Source organism: Cannabis sativa, chromosome 6, assembly GCF_029168945.1.
Source record: "Cannabis sativa cultivar Pink pepper isolate KNU-18-1 chromosome 6, ASM2916894v1, whole genome shotgun sequence".
Lineage (NCBI taxonomy): Eukaryota > Viridiplantae > Streptophyta > Magnoliopsida > Rosales > Cannabaceae > Cannabis > Cannabis sativa.
The window spans coordinates 9,069,478-9,093,651 of record NC_083606.1 but is presented as its reverse complement, the minus strand read 5'-3'; the positions used below and the strand labels follow the sequence as shown (position 1 = coordinate 9,093,651).

The 24,174-nt window shown below is 27.5% G+C and overlaps 1 long non-coding RNA gene across 1 annotated transcript; it reads left to right on the top strand.

Annotated features, from left to right (window-relative positions):
• The first annotated feature begins 10,694 nt into the window (after window positions 1-10,694).
• On the top strand, window positions 10,695-11,627 carry LOC133039061 (uncharacterized). The gene is made up of 2 exons (XR_009688593.1): window positions 10,695-11,036; window positions 11,226-11,627. It is a non-coding gene; the product is annotated as an uncharacterized LOC133039061 (long non-coding RNA).
• The last annotated feature ends 12,547 nt before the right edge of the window (window positions 11,628-24,174 follow it).

Here is a 24,174-nt window from a genome sequence, read left to right as displayed (position 1 = left end):
CAGCGTGAATTTAATTTATTGTTAATTGTTATTGTTAAATAACTATGTAATACTGATTACTTATAAAAAAAAATTAAATTCATATTGATAGCGCATGAAAAATATACGTATATATACATACATATAGGTTATTAATTTGTGACTAGAATAATGTATTACTTTTGAAATGAATGTGAATATAAATGGTTAATATAATTGTAACATCTTCGCTTCAAGTTTTTATTGGGCCTTTTACACACCCACCAAACTATGTTTTTTATACACGGGTACATTACTTTTGGCTGCTTCATAGAGTGATGACTGGCCCTACAAACTAACACGAATGTTTCTAGCATGCTTTTTCTTCACTCGCACGCTTTTTGAGAAAACTTTCGAGGAGTTCACCTATCGTGAAATTACCCCATAACTATATGAATTTTTTTCGTGATGGGCTACTGAAAAACAAGATGCACCTTGTTGATATAGGTAGTACCAATCAATCCATTTGAGCCCTCTTCAACTATGTAGTACTATATCAATCCATTTGAGTGTACTATGTACACTCAGTATTTCCTCTTACGGATCACGAGACTATTGACTGTCACAATCACCCCACCCCTTTACGGGATCCGACGTCCTCATCGACCACACTTCTGGATGGGTCAAGGCTCTAGTATCATATTGTAACGTCCCCGCTTCAAGCCTCCATTGGACCTTTTACACCCACAAAATGATGACTCTTATACATGGGTACATAACCTTTGGCTGCTTCATGGAGTGATGACTGACTCTACAAACCAACATGAGTGTTTCTAGCATGCTTTGTCCTCATTCACACGCTTCTTGGAAAAACTTCCTAAGAGGTCACCCATCCTGAAATTATCCTATGGTCAAGCAAGCACGCTTAACTATGGAGTTTTTTCGTGATGGGCTACCTAAAAAAAAGATGCACATTTTTGATATAGGTAGTACCAATCAATCAATTTGAGTCCTCTTCAACTATGTAGTACTATACCTAAACAGTTTTAAAATCATATCACACTACTTGACTTTCCCTAGGCGATGTGGGATTGCACAGCTTACTTAGTATTTCTCCTTACGGATCACGGAACTACTGACTATCACAATAATATTTTAGATTTTTTTTTCAAATCACATGCATTTATTAAATTACCAAAATTCGATTATGAAATTATGGTTTAGTAGCTACTATAATATAAACACTATAAATTATTCACACACCAGCAATATTTTAGAGCACTCTTTTCAAGTGATCATCTATATTGTTTCAAATCTTTAAATGAGGCAAACACCATACCAGAAACAAGATTTTGTTCATTCAACGTTTTTGTGCCCGTTTTGAGTGATTATCGATTTGCATAATGTTAGAGTATATTGATTGCTTGAATTAGTTAGAAACTGGTTATAAGTTGGTTGGTTGTTATTGTCTAGCTATCTGTTCTTAACTAACTTGTATAGTCTCATTGTAACGGTTTCTGTTATTCTTGATCTAAGTGTAAGCTTGTATGTAAGTCATGATTAATGGCTTTGTTAATCAATGAATCAATTCATTCTCTTTGTTCATCTTTCTTCTCTCTTTTCTTTCCTGTTTCTGATTTGTTTTCTTTTGGTTCAATAATGTCGAGAAGGTCTAATACAAAATAATATATATATAAATATATATATATATATATACTAGTAAAAAACTACGTGCGAGGCACGTATACAAAATTTATGCTAGTTTTTTTTCTATGTTATTTGAAAGTGATACAATTAAAAATTAAAGAAAAAATATTATTAATTATTAGGTGAGATTATTATTATGTGTATCTAAATATTATATTTTATAATATTATCAATTAAAAGTGAATACCGAATACAATATATTAGTGTTTAAGAAAGCTTGATGATTTAAATACGTTCTTAAGTTAATCTAAAAATAAATTAAAAATTGATGTTCCAATACTTAAAGAAACATTACTTAAATGGGTGTAAGATAAAAAGAAAATTAAAAATCAATCTCTAAATTATTGATAATTGAAGATAGCATTTGTCTAAAAATTGTAGATAAGAAAACTAATGATAGTCCTTGGTGGATTTCAATCTTCATTTGCTTCGATAGAGACAAAAGTGTAATTTTTGTATTTTGCACTTTTCATTCTACCCGGGTCCGCATATATCTGGATTGTCCATTACTTCGTTGATAAATTGAATATGGTAGTGTCGACAAAAAGTGAAAACCATGTTTAACAAAAAATGATAGTATTCTATAACAAAATACTATTAAATTATTTTAAAATACTATATTTTATTAAAATGAAACTCTATACGATTAAAATTTCATATTTATCTTTACTCAAAAAGAAAAAAAAAATTGATAAATAAAAAAAGAAAAAAAATGAAAAGTTTCTATTATTATCTCCACTGTCTTTCTAGATGTGAATAATAGTCTCTTCTTTCTTCCATATTCTTCTTTATTTTTTGTATATTGTGTTTGCAACATATATGTAAATTATTACGTAACTTTAAAAAACTTTGCTCCTGGAAACTAATGCATATGCCGAGCACTTAGAATCATTTATTAGCTGTAAACTTTGTTGGGTTTTTTTCGCCAGTGATGCTTGGTTTTGTGAACTTTGATAAAAGTCACGCTTCCTTTTTATTATTATTATTACTTATATATTTTGTTATTAATTTGTGAAGAAGAAAAAAGAGAAGTGCGGATTGGAATATTATGTGTAATCTCATGGGAATGTCCAAATTGTAATAGGAAAAGGAATACAATAAATAATTAAAGAAAACCTAATCGTAGATGTACAATAGCAAAAACCCAATCATATATTTTTGGATTAAATGGGATTTATTTTATTATATATAAATGAAAAGTGACCCATGAATTAAAAGAAAATTAAAAATTAAAAAGAAACACAATGTGTGTAAGATAAAAAGAAAATTAAAAATTAATCTCTAAATTGTTGATAATTGAAGATAATATTTGCTTCGACAGAGACAATAGTATAATTTTTTATTTTGCACTTTTCATTATAACCGAGTCTGCATATAACTGGATTGTCCATTTTTTTTGTGTATAAATCAAATATGGTAGTGTCGACAAAGCGGCGGTGTTCCTGCAAATAGTTATTTATTTTCAGTTAAGATGATTAGACATGGTGTGCATAATTAATTTAATTAAAAAAATTTACTTATGAAAGACAAGTAAAGTTATTTTATTTCTTTAAAACTACACCTCTGCAGTATAATCTATTAATTGGACACCAGTCCACGAAAATATTTTTTCCTGTGAAAAAAAAAAATAATTAGAAAATTAATTTTCTTTTTTCTTAAGATAAAACGAAATTAGGGTAAGTAATTTTTTATGTTTTGATATTATTTTTATAATATTTTTTAAGATCATCAAAAAAAAAATTTAAAAAATATCAGTGTATATTTTTGTAAAGGATAATTTTATAATTTTTTTGACTCATGTGGACCCAACGCGCATGGATAATTCAGTTTTTTTTTTGTTATTTCATATTAGAGAGAGTGAAAAAAAGCTATATATTATTTCAGAAAAAAAAAAGCTATATATTATATTTATTAACTATCCTTTCGAAGATTGAAAAGAAAAAGGACTGTATATGAATATACAAATGGCATAGTTTAGTCTCCGTATAACACAACAACGATGTGAGCTCATTAATTTTGATGGAAACAATGCAAATTTGAAAAGATTCAATAAGGAGACAAAAATCCCAAAATGTTAGAAAATGAAAAATTAATCCTAAAAATTGGGGGATGATTTACGAATAAAAAGAAGACCCAATTGGATCAGAACCTGAAATTGGGGGACGATTTTTTTGAATTTCTCACAGCGAATTTGCGTCAGATCCTCCATTTTTCCCAGATTCACTCATCCATCTAGACAGCAATAAGAATTTGCTTGCTCTGTTCATTGAATAGTGGGAGTGGACTGCGATTGAAAAAAAATATATAAATGAAGATAAATACCTACAGAAAACCTAAACGATTTGGTAAAAAAAAATTCCATATATAATTCGTTCTTTTCCTGATCTCTCTCAACAAACTAATTGTATATGCAGTTTAAGGTTCAATTTATTTTATATATATATATATATATATATTTAATTTCTAGAGTTATAGTTGTGAATTATATATAGAGTTGAAATATGCTAAATATCAATTCAAATATTAATAGGATTTGTTTTATTATTATTTTATTATATATAAATAATATTTTATTATTTTATTAGATAAAAATAAAAAGTCACCCATGAATTTCTCATAAATCAATAATTTTAGTTATATAGGCACACTTTATATAAAATAGATAGATATATATATATATCCTCTCGGCAGAATTCTTACAGAGCCCAAAAAAGCAAGTAGAGCCTGAATGAGAGAAATACAAAAGTAAGACGCAATGAACGCCTAAAGTTCCAAAAACCTTCAATGCACCGAAAGCAATGTAATAGTTAGAGTACTCATAACAATTTTTTTAAAATTGAGAAACTTTAAAAAATCTAAATAACCGTACTAAAAACACGCTATTACAGATGTTCTAAACTTATTTTTCATTTTAAAATTTCTTTAAAATTTACTAAGTATGTTCTACATTTATAAAAATTATTATTGCTCTAAATATATTTAATTAATTGTTTTGGGTTTTAATAATTATTTTTGTATTGAGATATGTGTATATATTAATATAACATATTTGAAATGAATAAAATATATTAAAATTTTAAAAATGTGAGATTTTAGTAATGTATTTTAAATTAAGGAGTTGTGTATGGTGTAATATAAAAATATACTATAAAAACAAAATTAGTTATGTTTTTAAAATAAAGTATAATAATTGTTTTTTTTTTTTTTGAAAAATGCGTTTATAAATAAAATTGAAGTTAGATCTCATGGTCATCACAAAAGATATTAACAGGTATAGTAGATATGTCTACCATGCCCATGACATTGTTGGCAGACGCCCACGCCCATTTAGCCACATTATGGGCCGCGAAGTTACAGTTTTTAGCTATTAGGAGTGCCCTAATGATAGAAAAATAAAATATATTTTTTATATTGTTTTTAAGGAAGATAAATTTATATTTATATTTATTTTTTTTTAGTATTTCATAATGTTTTTCTCGATATTTTGATGAAACAATAAAATATTATGTATGCTTTGTCTCGGGCACAATCTCCCCAATGAGTCCCTAATATTGTGAAGATATAATTTGTTTTGAAAATAAATTATTTAAATTGATGGGATAATTAATTATTGATCAGATTATGTTTTGGCTTTTGTTGGGTACTTTTTCAACATTTGACACCTAATAAGGATTATTGGTTGTACAACTTATATTATTCAGTGACAACAGTACACTATGTAAAAAGGTATTTCAATAAATCTCTTATTTATTTTTGTATTGAAAAAAAAAATTTAATTTTTTTTTATGATTGTATATATTATAATTATTTAAGATTATATATAAATTTTTAAATAATTTACAATACTAATTAAAAATAAAATTTATATATTTTATTATACACAAATTTATTTTTTATACTCATAATAAGTAATTATTTAAATTTAAATCTTATTTTTCACATTATAAATTATTTAAAAATATATTAGTGATCCAAAATTACTACAACAAATGCAATTATAAAAAAAATTTCAAAATACAATAACAAATAAAAAATCTACCAAAATACTTTTTAAAAAGTCTACCACATAAGTTTCCAATACAGCCATAATATTAATGATATTTTTGCTTTTACATCTATAATTGAATAAAGCAATTTAGTTCATATAAAATTAATCTTATCTCCAAAATTATTTTTCAAAAAAGTATTACATTATTTGAGTATGCCATTTTTGAAAAAGATTCTTGCCACCATAATTGTGCCAAATCGCACGCTGAAACTAGCTATTATTATTATTATTATTATTATTATTATTATTATTATTATTATTATTATTATTATTATTATTATTATTATTAAAGGGGTTGGGGCAAAAATACAAACATTATATTGAACAGTACTACTACATTGTCTGAAAAAATATTCCATGTTTCTTATCAACCATCCACACGACTCCACACTAAACTGTCTTTTTTGTATTTTTTATTTATTATTTTAGAAAAAAAATGTTTCTATATGTCAAATTAATTGTTCTTCTAAGGGATTAATTAATTGTTAATTTTTCTCTAATCTTAGTTTGAATATTGCATATGTTATGATTAATGAAACAAATGTAGCTAGTACTTAATTAGTATGATAAATTATTAAATAATAATGTGCAATATAGCTGGGTTAATAAAGGTGTTTATAAGTGATTTATATGAGATGAATGTATTTATCAAACATCATTTGAGATCTTAATCATAAATTTATGGTTTCTAATAATAATGAATTTAAATGATGACTTCCCTTTCAAAGAATAATAATAAAAGAGATTGAATGGGCTGTTCATATAGTGAGCTTACACGAGGAAACAAAATAGTCATAATTAACCAAAAAAAATTGATATTATATTAAGTTTGAGCATATGTAGTTTAGACCAAGGTTGGTATGTTTTTATTAATGGTTTCGATTTTTTATTGCTCAAATAATTAATCCGAATTAAAAAGTTCCCCAACATAAGCCATATGTGGTGAAGTGAATTAAAATATACTAATGATATATCATATTTATTATGGCGAAAAAAGAGTGGCTCTCTTGGTCAATATTCTCTCTATTAAATGTATAATGAGCACTTTTTTTTTTTTTTTTTTTTTTTTGTATAATTTACATTAATCTAGATATCTAATTCAAACCCTTCCATGTGAAAGAGTTCTTGTCCTTCCATAGGACTTCTTTGTTTGTTTGTTTTTTTTTTTTCTTCAATTTTGTAGGAGGGGATTTGAACTTGGAACTTTCTTTTCGTGAGAAGAAGTGTGGAACTACTTTATAGGGCTTATTATTGCCTATCCTTTTCATATACACATTAGATTGCACAACTTAACAACTTCTTTACTACATTTTTTAAAATATATCACGAAAATATTAAAAATTCCATAGAAGATAAATCCAATAATTAGGGTAAAATTACCATTTTGCTTTTGTTTTTGCCCTTAAGTAATCTAAATATCTAGGGATAAATGGTCAAAAACTATTATCTTGCATAATCTTGATATTCTAAATGTATAGCAAAGTTGCCCCACTAATTTCAAGAGAACAGTATCTAAGTGACTTTAATGGCTAAATCGTCGCATTCCACTGTTATTGGGCATGAAAAATAGAAAGCATAGAAATTCATATATAACATATAAAATACATATAGAATTCAATAAAATCTATATAATTGAAAAATTATTTCTCTAAGGCCTATTTTTGACAATAGATCCTATTTTCTACTAATAAACATATAGTCGTAAAATAACAATTAAATCAATAATTGTCTGCTAATTCTCATGTTTAAACTATGCGGTCATTACGTGAGTGTAGGGATAGATTGGCTTACGGTTGTACAAGTTTTATGGAGCTCCTTTGTTATGCTTTTTTTTTTTTATTTGGTTGTTTGATTCAAGATTGTCAAGCCTTACTTTGAGAGTTGAGTAATGTTTTAATTTAGTTTATCAAACAATCAACTAATAGAGTGATTCATAATTTTGCTAAAACCTCTATTATTTACCCGGTTGTCGTTTTAGTTTGAAGTCTATTCTAACTAATTTATTATTTAGTTTAGTAACAAAGTTTAACGATCAATAAAGATAATTTTTCCCTTAGAAAAATATCATTCATACTATTTTATGAATTCTTGTAACTTTTTGCCCTTTCATCTACTTGAAAAGATATTTAATTCTTTTTGCCCTTTCTATTTAACTTATTACCTATTTGTATCTTTCGAGCAAGTGTTAAAATTTAAAATTATATTTCTTATAACATGAAAACTATGTTTTAAGTTGAAATACAATATATTCAGTTTTAATATATACAACAATACTCTTATGATACTCTCTTACATATCAATATTGTTATTGATACAATTAAGTATCAGGTCTCATATGAATTCTATTATATATATACAAATTACTAGTGAATATCGCCTGAGGCTCAGCGCAAATGGAGATCCGCCGTTGCTCTTGTCAGAAACCCTCGCCGAAGGTTTCGACACGTCGCTGATCTCGTTAAGCGTTCCGAAGCTCAGAAGAAGAGGAAGAGTATCCAGGTTCAGTTCTTACTCTCTCTTTCTCTCTCTCATGAATGATTGTATTGTTGATTTTGTGTGATTGAGTATTGTTAGATCTGCAATTGTGTCCTCTTATAAAAAATTTGAGTTCCTTTTCTTGTGTGGCTGAGAAAAAGCGGGAAAATCGAAAGCTAATAAAGCTTCCTTTTTTTTTTGGCTATGGAAAAGATTATTTAATCTTTGTTAATTTAGCTTATAGGAGAATGACATCGATTCGAAATTGTTACCTAACAATTTTAGTAGTTTTGATGCTCTTTTGGCGTTTTCTTTTTGATTCTTACAGTAAGGAAAAAAACAATGGAGAAGATTTCTGTGCTCTCCTTTTTATTAGATCTGAGCTTTACATTCTTTATTATTTTCTCGGTACCCAAACAGTGAGGAAGGATAGTCTCTGATGATGAGTAAAAGTTTCTCTGTATTTTTTTTTGGGCGAGTTTCTTAAACTAGGAAAATCGTGAAATATAGCAGTAAATGGATGTTCGGCATTGAAAAAGTACGGAGAAAACTATGAAGTTTTTTCAAAGAACTTGTTGGTCGAAAATTTTTTATTTCTGTAAAGTTAATTTGTTATAATGGGATATATTGTAATCTTTTTGTTATTGGTTTGTTCTATATTTGTGCCATTTTTATGGCTTTGGCGCCTTACAAGGCTATAGCGCCTATTATATGGCTGACCCCTAATTATTTAGGGTAGTTTGTTTAAAATTTTCACGGCTTCTTGTATTGAAAATATAATAAAATGTTCACACAATAAAATGGCAAAATAAACAAGTTATGCACTAGACAAATTTTACTAGTTGGAATATAAGGGTTATTTAAGTTAAAGTATGATGTAAAGAAAATTTTAAAATGATATTTTAAAAATATTTTCAAGTGAAATAAGGTTTAAGGAGGATTAAGTTTAAACGATAATAGCTTTTAGCTATGGTTGGTTCATATTTTTAGGAATTATTAGCAAAAAGGGAAAGTGGTGGAATTTAGTTTTCAGATTCTAATATTATTATTTAAAATTAATCAAGTAATTTAAAGAATAATAACTACAAAGATATTGTATTAAAAGGAGGTGGGAATACTAATTGTCAAATGCGAATTTATTGTATTCAGATATATTTGAGAAGTCAAATTTTATGGAATTTGGTTTGTAATCTATGTCGTATAGGAATGTATCATTATAAATGTTTTTATGGTAACTTAAAAGGATACAATTTTTGGAAGTTTTACAACTTTTCTATTGGAAATTAAAATAGGAATAATTATGTCATAATAATTAAATTGGATTATTTTAAGTAATTTCAATTCAATATAGATTGATTTGATTATAATAAAGTTTTACCATAAATAAATATGTATAAAAATTACTTTTTTGGGATAAGTACAATAAAGGAATTTGTAATATTTTAAAATGGGGACATTAATAATGAATTAATATGGTTGATTTCGTTTATTTAGGGAAAGATTATGGAATTAATGGGTCATTAATGCTTAATAATCAAGGTTATTTTGTTTCATTGTATTGAATTACACTAATCATTGATAATCAAGGTTATTGAAGTACATTATTCGTTGCTTACTTTATTATTGCGATAATTTTCAAAGTAAATTTTTGATATTCTATGGATGGGAGCATTGCAGGATTTTGTTATTACTAGATTACATATCAAAATTTTTAGGTTTTAGGGTCTTAGTAAGGGATAGTAATCCTAAGATAATGATGAAATAAAATACAAGAGTTGAGTTGCTACTAGCCAAAGGGTCTCCCTTTGGCTAGTTATAGTATTTTATATGGGGATCTAGTTTTTCAATTTTTGAGTTTTGAGTTTTGATCGGATTGATTATTTTCTAATAAAAATTTTTGGTTTTTTGATTTGTTTTCAGTTTATTCATATTCGTTAACTTTGGTGACGGCTATCACCAATGGGGAGGTGTATTTCAACAAGTTAGGAGCGTTGTTTGAAGATGTTATAGCTTTATTGTCTAAATTTTCGGGGGCAGTTTTGTCTCATGTGGCCCGCTCTGAGAATTTAGCGGCCCATGGCTTGGCAAAGCATGCTCTGCGGTTAGACGATGAGCTATCCTGGTTCGAGGAGGTTCCAGCGCCGGTGGCGGACGTGGGCGTCGTAAATTCAAGAGTGATTTTAATCACTTTGTCAAAAAAAAAAAAAAAAAAAACAATACTCTTATGATAATATGTAATTTAATGATGGTTTTATATTATTATTGGTGTAATTAAGTATTGAGTCACATATAACTTAAGAAAATAGCTTTTAAAAAATATCGTTAATCAATTATATAAAACATTACCTATAAAAAATACTAGACATCTAATACCTGATAACAATACCCTTAATTAATTAATATAATATTAATGATATTATACTTATACTACTTACATAGTGTACAGTATAATTCATCTAATAGTATATATATAAATATGAAAATTTCATTTAATATACTTAAAAAAAATTCTGATTTCATAAAAAAACTTTTTAATTATTTTATACACCATTCTATAAACTTCTTACTTTACCCAAAGTACTTTTTTTTTTTCAAAACCTAAAAAAAAATTAAATCTCTCTCTACATCCCCATCAGCCATGATAGCCAAGTCCTCCCCCTTTCGTATCCCCATCAATGGATCCTCCCCATTTTTTTTTCAAAAAATAATAATAATAATAAAACCCTCCTCCCTTCTCTCTAGCTTTGCCGCCTACACCCCTTGAGGATGTCCGCCCAACCAACTCGCACCAGCCCAACCACTGTGTCGCCCCTCCTCTACCTCCCTTTCATTCTGGATTAATGGGCCGGTAAGTATTTTTTAAAAATATTTGTTAAATAATTGTAAAAGTATAATATATTTCGGTAGATTTATGGGGTTGTTCGTAGAATTTTTGCCAAAATTGCGAGATCTCTCTCTCTTTTTTTTTCCAGAGTATTCTGTATTTGTATTTTTCTCGACTGATTATCGATAAGTTCTTGAATGGTTCTCGAAGCAGATGTCCCAAGGTCAAGGAAGACCTTTCTCGAAGGCTTTTGATAGATTCTCGAGGCTAATCTTTATCGATATGATATCGATAATATGTTGACAGTTATGTTGAGTGTCTCAACTGCTTCAATGTCAAGACATTATATCAATAGAATATCGATACTTTGACAATTTTTCTCACTGCTCGAAATCATGACACGTCTTCTCGATGGAATATCGATGGGATATTGATATGTTGTCGATTATATTAAATTTCTTAATTTTTAGTTTTTTATATTTTTTGAGTATTGTTCCCTAACAAACCTTTTGTTGTTTCAAATTGCAAGATTAATTGTATTTGTTGTTATTATCGTACGATGGTGTTTTGTTGATATTTTATTAATGTAAAGGCCAATGTTTTGTGATTCTTTCATGTTGAGATTTGTCGATATTTTGTAGAGGTTGAGGTTTGTATTTGAAATTCTTGCATCTTGAATTTTGTCGACATATTATCGATATTTTGTAGAGCAAAATAAAAAATAATAATGTACCTCTGGGTGGTTATCTCATCATTAATTAATTCATCACTTTGCATATTTTTCTTTGATTTTTTTTTAAATATATATATATAAATATATATACATTTAATACAGAAAAAAAATACATCAACAAAATTAAAAGATTATCATAATTTTTTATTTGATAGAAACTAAATGATAAAGCTAAATGGTTCTCTATATGGATAAGAACAAATAGTTGTACGCATGAAAAGAAAATAGTAGCTGGCCTAAATTAGTATTGGTAGCAAAATAGATAACGATAAGTTCACAAATGGGATTAATGTCAATTAAGTTGGCAAACTCTAGCCACTAATATATAACTTTTTTTGAGACAAAACTAATGTATAACTTTAAACCAAATAATAGAACATAGTTATTAATTAAATAAAAGAAAAGCACCCAAAAATAATTAATAAACTTGACATCATTTTCTTTCAACAATATGCATATAATGTCAAATTAAAAATATATAAATGCATATATACTAGTTGTCATTAAATATTGTAATAGTGGCAAAGTTTTAGTCCACACCTTATTTTATTTTGTCGTTTGCTTTTAGTATTGATCTAAGGTAAATATACTCAACAAGAGAAACGTTGAAGGTGAGTAGTAGTACCTACCATCTTCTTACGTGTTTATATCGTTATTGATTCAACTAAGTATTAGTCTCATATAATTTAATATAATTATGAACATTACTATTAGACACTAGTAGTGCCTAACACCTTCTCGACATGTCGTACGTGTTACGATTGACTAACGATACTCTCTAAGGACTCATTTGGAACGTCGTATTAAGTCGTATTGTATTGTATTGTATTATATTAAATTGGATTATATACCATAAAAAATTGTGTTTTTGCAAATGTCAGTTGTATATAAGAAAATATAAAAACTGTAAACGTTTGCGAAAAGTAATTGCTACAAAGAAATCGAACGGGCGAGAATATAAAATATTTGTAGAAAAATAAATAACTTGACACAAGAGATTTATACGTGGTATCAGTGTTCTCACGAACACTCCTAGTCCACGGGGCCACGCCCAGAGAATGAAATCAATTAATAAAGTATCAAAATTACAAAGACAATTGACTTAAACAAGTTTAGACTCCCTCTAAAGTATTGCCGCAATCCTTTGTAATCCACTTTATGAATCTAACTTCTTGAAACACCTTCAAGCCCGAACTCCCTTCGTCTTTGAAGTGTGAGTGCTTACTTCCTCCCGAAGTAAGGCTTTAGCAAGTCTTCTCCCGAAGACCAAGTGCTTACTTCCTCCCGAAGTAAGGCTTCAACAAGTCTTCTCCCGAAGACCAAGTGCTTACTTCCTCCCGAAGTAAGGCTTTATCAAGTCTTCTCCCGAAGACCAATCTCTTGTTCAGTCAAGTAGTTCTTCACAACCTCTAGGATAGAGTAAGAACAGAAATAGAACAACTAGAACCTAGATGAACAACTAGGCTCTCACAAAACAAAGAAAGACTCTCTTCTCTCAAAAGATAAATGTAGAAAATGAATAATGGAAGAGGTAATTCGAATGGTTGCTCTCTAGGCTCTATTTATAGATCATAGAAACCAAAGAGGCAACCACAAGTTCGAATTAGCAGCTGTACAAAAACTTTCCAAAAGAAACACGATCTGCTACATCAGATTCGGTTGCTGACGAAGCAGATACGCGAAACGGGAAACTTACTAAAATCGGGTCCGATCTTCTTTCAATGCTTGATTCCTGCCAAAAACAGATTAGACATTCTGATTGTATCAAGATACAATCGAAATCAATAAGGAAAAGGCAATAAACAAGGTTTCCCTAAAAAAGACAACTTTCCAAAAGAGAATTCCTTCTCTTTTGAGAAGTTTTCAACAAAGGAAAGTTCAGCTGAAAGTGCAACTTTCCAAACAAGGAAAATGGCAGCTAATAACCGAATAAAAGAGGTAAGATTTCGAAAATGAATGCATAGCAATCTTACCATAAAAAGGAAAAATTATTTTGTCACCTAACTTGCTAAAAAAGGACTTTACATACCATATTTTTATATAATACTATATTAAATTTTAATTTATACTAAAATATTATATATTTAGATGTCCATAAAAGTTAATATCACATATAGTTTTACATAAATATATTACATAAAATACAATTCAATATAATACAATACAATACAATATGACTTAATACGGCGTTCCAAACGAGCCCTAAAAGTTATATTAAATTATGTGGGACCCGATATTTAATTGAACCAATAGCGATATTAACACATAAAAGAGTGCTAAACACCACTGGTGTCATTTAGCATTTCTCTTTAAATACACATATACATTAATCATATGTATACAACACTTGATTTTTAGGGGGTGCTCATGAAAATGTATTATATTTTTTTTCTCTTTTAAATTTTTATATACATATATAACATTTTGAATATAGTATTGCTTTATCTTGGAGCACCACCAACATATAACATTTTTTTAATCAAACTTAAAACTTGTTATCAAATTTAATAAACTCAACAAACAATTTCGGCCTATATAGCGTGTTAATTAAAGAAAAAAAAAAAAAAACAAGGTCCCAAAAATTAATATATATTGGAAGATAATTTAAAAATTAGTATATAATATTTTTTTACATGACTTTTACGCATATAGAGTTCCAATTATATATGGCGATCTAATTTTTTAATTGTATACAAAGAATTAATTATTATATTTTTATTGACATAAAATTAATTATTATATTTAAAACCAACGAAATGACAATATTATTACGAATTATATTAAATTTTACCATATATCTTTATTAAAAACCATATTTATATTATATTTAAATCCTAATATATACGTATATATATTTTTCATTATTCATCCCATGCAGTCTAATTAATTTTCTTGGCTAATTAGTAATTTTTCCCCCCGAAGTTTGACAATATGTACTAAATCGTGCCCACTGAACTTTTTTGGCCGTTAAAAATTTCTCCCGAACTATTGAAATCGTTAAATTTAAGGACTTTTGTCTAATTTTAGTAAACAAATTCTAACATGGATGAAAGTTCAAGGGGCATGATATAGTACATATCAAAGTTTGAGGGGCATGATTTGGTAAGAGCATGGTTTAGTACATAAACAATCACTGAAACAGTAAAATTGAATGAAATTAGACAAAAGTCCTTGAATTTAACAATCTCAATAGTTCAGGGAGAATTTCTAACGGCCAAAAAGGTTCAGGGGGCACGATTTAGTACATGTCAAAGTTCGGGGGGAAAAATTACTACTCTCTGGACCTTATCAAAACTATTTTGAAATCCTTTGAAATTCCGTATTTTAATATTCCGAGTTAGATTATTTAATTAAGTGATTAATTAAATGCGGAATAATGAAACTGGTACTGAAAACAGTTTTTCCGTAGTTACATAATACAACTTTGTAATTCCAGAGAAACCCAGAAAAACAAACAGTACATAAAAGTAAAAACACACAAGATTTTTGTACGTGGTTTCAACAATCCTTTCAGATTGTTACAAGTCCACCGGGCCACGCCCAGAGATAAGATTCATTAGATCGGTATCAAAAATACAAAGTAATTGACTTATGCATAAATAGACTCCCTCTTATTGTATGCCGCAAGCTTGATGTATTCCATCTACTAACCGAATCTTGATAAAACTCCAAGAGCTCGAACTCCCTTCGATCACCTTGAAGAGTGCTTGAATCCTCTATTAGAATATTTCTAATTAAGGAAATAAAATAATATTATTGATTCTGATAAATGAATATTTTATATTCATTGAATCTGGACAGAATCAATTACGTAATATTCTATATATGGTCAGATTTCTATATTCATTACCTGATTTGATTTCCTGAATTAATTGTCAAAATATTCTGACAATTAATGTGGCACAGAATCGATGGAGTATCTCACCTATAAATATAGGGTCTCGGTCCCGAGCTCCTCACTCATTACGTTCATAACGGCAAAAAATCCATCTAAAGAGAATTGAGAGAGCGAGGAAGCCCGATTACCCACATCAACCAGTTTCCCTTGCAGATCAAAGCTTATGTGGGTTTGAAGCTCAAGAATCAATGGCTGGAGGTATTTCGATCCTTAAATTATAGTGCATATATGATTTATTAATTCCGCACTTTATTCATAATCATGTATGTTTTAGTCTATACAAATAAATGTCTAACAGTTGGTATCAGAGCAGATTATATATCTCTGCCTTGATTTAGTTTGAGTTTAATATATATATACGTATATACGGTATTCATATATATATATATATATTATATATTCGTTTTCGGGTTCATATATACATTCATATTATATATATTCATATTATATATATACATTTTCATACGTATATACTTATATACATTCAGTTTATATATATGTGTATATTCATATACATTCTGTTTATACATACATTCAGTTTATATATATATTCATATACAGTTTATACATATATATAGATATTTTCTTCATTTCATTAGGTATATATATTGTATATATATATATATATATTCATATATTCATTATATCATATTGTTTATATACCTAAATGTTATATATAAATATATACATATATACATTTCATGATTATATATATATACATACGGTACATTATTTTATTTTCTGTATATATATATGTATATATGTTTATATATACATTATACATTATGAATCAATACATTCATATATTAATATAGATTGTTCTAATGCATGAAAATTCATTTTGAAAAACAAAGAAATCTCCAAAAAAAAAAAAAAAATTCGGACCCGAAATTTTTGGTGATTTTAAAGTCTTTGTTTTACGTGTTTTCGATGCATGAAATCTATATGAATGGCTTAATTTTTTCATTTAGATCATTTTGGAATTGATTTCATGAATTTTGATCGTCGGTGTCGTTTTTCAAGACAGTGCATTTTTCCAAAAAAAAAGAAGGAAATATTCCGAATTTTTTATAAATTTTTTATTTATTTGGAATATTAATTAGTTTCCTATTTTGTGTTAATTTAGTCCATAAATTGCATTTAGTCAATTTTCTATTTTTGTTTAATACATATATCTAGTATAAATTGAAAATAAAAATTTGTTTTAATTTGGTAATTAATTACATGATTTATTTAGGTATGTAATAATTGTGCAATTTGTATAATTGTGCATCTAATTATTTATTACCAAATTTATGTAATTTATTGTTTAAATTAATAAAATTTGAAAAATCTGCCATTAAGTACATTCTTTAATTTTGCATTTAATTCATTTCATATAATTAATTGTACTAATTTGTATATTTACCTTATTTATACAAATTAATTATTAGTGCAAATATTTAAGATATTATATGGTCATAAATGCATAATTAATTATATATTATGGAATTAAGCATTTAATTTCTTATCATACAATAATTGTATTAATTTGTATTTATTTGGCAAATTTATGTTTAATGCAATTAATTTAGATTTGTATGATTTAAATGCTATACATAAATTCTTTTTATAGTGCTAGATATATTTAGAAATATTCAAACATTAAGATAGGTTGAATATTTTATATAGCACATTAAGTTTCATAAAACTTCATAAAATTATTCATAAAATATTCATAAAACTTCCTAAAATGAATAAAATATGAATAAAATGTAAGTAATTTTGTGGTTTGACATAAGAAAACATGAATTTGGGACAAATGCTCATATCTAGAACGGTTTTTAATGATCTTCGGACGACCACACTAGGAGCATTAATCTCAGTGATTGTCTACTATGTTAATAACGAAATTACTTTTAGGTAGAGCCCAATACCTAATGTCAAAGTGAAAATATAATTTTATATAATTAGGGAGTAGCCACAGCATCCTTATTTGTATAAAATTATATATTAATTAAAATTCACCTTAATAGACATAACTTGTAATTAATTATATAGGTATAATAATTTTACCCCACAGGGATTTTATTATATTTGTATAATTAATTAAGATAATATGTTAAATTAAGTTCTCTTAATTTACCCCACAGGGAGTTATGGGGATTTAATTTAATAGTGTTATCACAAATTTAATTAAAGATAGATAATAAACCTTCATTTTCCAAAACTAATTGTTTAATTAAATCTATCATAAAGTTCATCTAATTTTATTAAATTTAAAATTTAGCCCACAGACAATTTTGGATTTAGTAAAATATTAATCTTCAGTTTATACTTTGGTGTCTATTGAACCACATAATTTTAAATAATTAGGGAGTAGCCACAGCATCCTTAATTATATAAAATTATATATATTAAGTGGATTAAGATCACATAATGGATATGAATTATGTGAACATAATAATCTTACCCTACAGGGATTTTATTATATTCACATGATTAATATGTTAAATTAAATTCTCTTAATTTATCCCACAGGAAATTATGTAGATTTAATTTAATAATTTTATCATAAAGTATAAAATTTTGAAACATTTATAAATAATTAAGTGTTTCATACCTTTCATTAAGATAGAAATATTAAACTTTAAGTTTTTCATAAATTGTGTAAATCTATCATAATCTACATCTAAATCTAATCTTATTAAATTAAAAATTTAGCCCACAGGCAATTTTTGTTTAATAAGATTTCATATTTAAGCATGTTTATTCATTGGTAAAAACATGATTCATTTAAACCTCAAAACTATATATGTAATTTTATTACATCACTATTCATAAATTTCTTTCATACTAGTAGAAAATTTCTTCCATAACAGTAGAAATTTTCAAAATTTTTTCTGATAACTTCATCTAGCATATACAGTTTTTACTGTATAATTAAGAAAAATAAATCACACTTTATTATCACCAATAAATTTTAATTTATTGTGTATGAATTCATTCTAATATAGTTAATGTGATTATTAACACATAGTGGATTATTTTAGATTGTTATTCCACATTCATAATTTCTTGCAAGGTTTACAAATAAACCTAAGAAAGTCGATGCTTGTGAGCAAATCTTATCCACAGACAAGATAAGTTCTCACATTTAGAAGTTTAAGGAACAAGCAATATAGTAGTGGCTTTGTTTTAAAATTGGCAAAGATCTTTATGTTCCAAGATTCTATTGAAACTTGATTTAGACACATTTAGAGGTCTTTACTACAAATGATGTCACTCATAAAGATATGCAAGTTCAATCTGACAATAAGAAATGTGTTATTAATAAGAATTCTTCTACATTATAGCACCAAATAAAATTATGGAACATATCTCCATAAATAGAATAAATGTTAGTAAATGGTGGGGATCTTCATTACACTTGATTTTACTAACTTTATTTAGAACTTGTGTGAATTTCATTAAGAATATGTATTCCAACAAGTCAAAATCGGTGCATACTAGAATTCTATCATATTAGAAATCATACAAGTCAATTAATTTTGAAGACATGGACTCAAATTTTGCATCTCCTTTTTAACGATTACTCACATAAATAATTTTTCTACAAAAGTATAGATTTATATGTTTCAAAGACATTTTAAGTAGAGAAATGGTGCATTTTGCATATTAAGATAGTGAGATCAAATATAAAATGGAGAATACTACATTAAAATTCGTGAGTATGGATAAACTCCCAGTCTATTTGTAAAGTTTCTTTAAAAGCATGGGTTCATTGCCCGATACATATGCTTGGTACACCCAAATTATAGTGTGTAACAGATTTAAGAAACTAAGCATTTTTTTGGACATGGGGTGGAGCCTACATAGCAAACTCCAATCTTTCTTAAATCTTTGTCTATTGATACTCAACAATGGGGTGTACATATCGAATCGTGTTCTAACCAAAGTTGTTTCTCAAACATATTTTGAGTTGTGATAAGGTTGAAAACCGACTTGATGACATGTACACATTTTATAAATACCCATATATAGTTAGAGTACAATTGTTAAAGAAAAGATCTGAGCCCTAAACCATAAATGAGCATATTTCATTTGAAAAGCTATAAGGTTTAAGGGTTACATATTTTATTATCCATCTCACAACAATAGAATTGTGGAATTAAGAATTGACTTGATCAGTGGGAGTGATCAATCTAGGAACCTAGTTTCCGAGAAAGATCATTCATATTTTCTCAAACTTCCACCTCAAGTGTTAGATTAATTATGATTCACAACAACCCTTAAGATTAATGGTTATTGAGAATTCATAACTAATCATTAATAATATACAAGTCATTGGTAAAATTCTAATAAGTTATGTTATTTAGTAATTGCTTACAATTTCTAAAATAACATGTTATTGAACCATTTGCTCTTTTAAGAGTTTGTTGGTCCATCCTTAAGATGGCTTATTAGAACAGTAAGATCAATGTTTTCTAGTGATTACATTTTGTACAATAAGAGTTCAACTACAATATTAATTTGAGACACAAATTAAATTATAGAATGATAAAGAATTGAAGTTGTAGTACAACATGCCATGAATGAAGAAATGAATATCTTAAAGAGCAATAAAGTTTATCTTTAGTAAAGTTGCCTAATGGGGTGGAGAACATTAATTAAGCATAAGTTTTTTCACCAATAATATTCATTAGGCAACATTGAGAAACATAAAGATATAAACGAATATTCATTGCTAAGAAGTTCATTTTGAACTAAGAATCAATAACAAAAGAGATTTACATTCTCACTTGTTTTTATAAATGATTCTATTATAGACCTTGACATTTGTTGCTCGTTTCAATTCATTAATCAGTTCCAAACAGTGAACTAGAGGAGAATATACAGATTGCCATAAAGATTTTCCTCTAATAGTGGTGAACATATGCAAGCTTAAGGTGTCTACCTATAGATTAAAACAAACATCTCACAAATTGGTATTATATCATCTTTTCATTTAGACTTGAAAAGAGAATTATGGAAATAATTATATACCAGAAGGTTAGTGGGAGTAATATTTGTTTTATACGTACACAATATGTTACTTGCAAATGATGATAAAAGTTTTCTATATGAGGTGAAATAATTCATATCTCAAATTATTATTTTGAGATAATGAATATAAATAACATGTATAATTTTAATTAATTAGAGAGTAGCCACAGCATCTCTGATTAAATAAAATTATGTATTTATTCATTTGATATAACTTTTATCTTTAAGTGTGATAAATTCAACTCAAACCAACATCTGAAAAATGATTTGGAATGAGAATAAATTAAGAGCATTCATTTGCTTCTATTTTAGAAGCCTAATGTATGCCTAAGAGTCTGAATAAGACTTTGCATTACATTTGTTTCAGGATCGTTAAGTAGTATCAGAATAACTAAAGTTAAGACCACTTTATTCTTCATACAAAGTGATGAGGTGTCTTTAAGATACTAAAAAAAAAAAATTATATTCATGCATATTTTGTTAAGATGAATTGACCATCTGGAATTATAGTTAACCAATTAGATTCTAATGTACTTCACTGGTTGTATTGATTCACGTAAATCAATATTTTATTACGTCCTTAAGATTACCAGTAAGTTATATTGTAGAGAATCTTGATTGTTATTTCCACTATAGAAGTCACATTCATTTATTGTTTTGAGGATACATCTCGTATGATGTATTATAGAGTTTCATAGTAGGCCTAGAGTTCAGAATTACAGTTTCATTAGGCCATTAAGAAAATTTTGCGATAAATTCAGCTACAATATTTATGGCTAATAACTCTAAGAGTACTGGTCGAAGCTAGCATATCGACATTAAGTATTTAGCCATAAAAAGGCGTGATAAGTGGTCATTAATCACGCAAACTGAATTGGGTGATCGCATAGATCCTTGACTAAAGGCATGCCGCAACACAAATTCAAGGATCATAAAGTAAATATGGGATTCAGTTAACCCATATGCAGTTTTTTTTATTTGTACAACCAAAAATTATTTAATGAAACTCTAATTTCGATATTTTCTCATATTTATGTGCACCTTAATTTCATCTGAGAAAATTATCGTAAGAGGACCTGAATAAACATAAGGGTTAGGGTTTATTCACTTAAGTACATTGCCACATAAAGTACATTGTTATATAATAAATATATCGTAATACATGGAAGATAATACTCGACTATGATTCGTATGTTTATTATATAATGAGGAACGTTTGGGTTTGAATGTTTTAGTTTAAATGCTGACCAAGTGGGAGAATATTAGAATATTTCTAATTAAGGAAATAAAATAATATTATTGATTCTGATAAATGAATATTTTATATTCATTGAATCTGGACAGAATCAATTACGTAATATTCTGTATATGGTCAGATTTGTATATTCATTACCTGATTTGATTTCCTGAATTAATTGTCAAAATATTCTGACAATTAATGTGGCACAGATACTGATGGAGTATCTCACCTATAAATATAGGGTCTCGGTCCCTGAGCTCCTCACTCATTCTGTTCATAACAGCAAAATCCATCTAAAGAGAGTTGAGAGAGCGAGGAAGCCCGATTACCCACATCAACCAGTTTCCCTTGCAGATCAAAGCTTATGTGGGTTTGAAGCTCAAGAATCAATGGCTGGAGGTATTTCGATCCTTAAATTATAGTGCATATATGATTTATTAATTCCGCACTTTATTCATAATCATGTATGTTTTAATCTATGCAAATAAATGTCTAACATCCTCTCGATTCAAGGCTTAAAGGCTATCTCCCGAAAGCCTATACAACCATCTCCCGAAGGTTGTGTGCTTGTATCATCCCGATGCAAGACTTCAAAAGCAATCTCCCGAAAGCTTGTAAATACCCTTCTCCCGAAGGTGCACTAATGTTCTTCTTCATTGTAGACTTGAATAAGACTCAAGACAATACAAACAACAAATAAACAGAGTAAGAGTAGAACAACTCTTCTCTACATAACAAAGACACTCTTTTCTTAAGATATGCAAGTGAATAAAAGAGTTAACAAAACCTAGCTGCTATAAGATGTATTTATAATGAATATACATCTTATTGACAGCTTACATTCGGTCTGAACAAGACCTCAGCCCACTAGAAACTTCTCTAAAATAATTCTTCAATCAGTCCAGGAATTTCCGTTTCTATACCTACAGAATCGTGGGCAGTAACTACAACTTTCCTTTTATAGAAAAGGAAAGTTTAGCTCCGGTTTTCTCTTCAAGAAATCTGATCTGAGAAAATGGGAAACTCAACACAAGATCAGATTACATAGCTGGTTAGATAAAAACGAAATGGGTAACCAAACTTACCATTTTTACCTTTTTTCCAAAAATAGGAAAGCTAGACAACTTTCCTTCTAAGTTTGAATACATAAAATTGGAAACCATATTAAACACATACCAGCCGAAATTAATAGGTAATAATAAAATATTTTTGTCAATTAAATATGCCAAAAATAGAATTAACATCCTTAAATACCTTTTTTTTTTTAATATTCTCCCATTAGTTTTTTTAAAATACACATTCTATTTTATTTATTAATGCAGTTGACCTTTATTATTTTTCATAGCGTTTAATGAATTCATTGTATTTTTATTCCATGATCGACTGAGCTGAACATGTATCTCTATATAATTAAGTACAATATCTTTATATACATTATGTGTAAGTTTCAAATTGAGTACGAGCTTTTCTCATTTGTATGTATAATAATACTTTGGAAATTCATTCTATTATTTTATTTAGTTTATGTGCATTTTATAGTTGAATTATAAAAATATGATTCTCAATTCAATAATATTCTTCTTTTTTTTTTTAAAAAAAAAAAAAAAAACTAGCAAGCAGGTAACATATTATTAGTGTATGTAGCTCATCATAATAATTAATTAAACAGTAAAATGTGCAAATAATATTGTAATTTACAAAAAAGCAACAATAAAAAAAAAAAACCATGAAAATTAACGAATAATAAACTTGTAGAAAACATTCAAATGAGAAAAAAAATCTCATATAGAGATATATGAGACATTTATTCATCATGAATTAATTAATTAGCCATATTATATAAGACGTAGAGCTAAATAGTTTTCAGTTTATAAATATATTATGTTTGTATGGTATATATTTGAGATTATTCGTTATGATACTAACTAATACCTAAATTTATATAGTTACAATAATATTTACCTCAACAATATTATAACAATATTATATGATGAACATGAAAACAATAGTTGGCGTCGAGATTTCTTGTTATATGATGTACAAGCCCTTTTGGCCTACACATATAACAACATCAATAATTTACTTTAGTGGATAGTAATCTTTACAATTATTTAAAAGTAAAATCTCAACTAGTTGTGAAGACGTGACATTATCATTATGGTTAAAATCCTCAGTTGCCACATAGTTGGAAGAAAATGAGTATATTTTTTGAATTACCTTATTGGAAGGATAATTTATTACGACACAATCTCGATGTGATGCATAT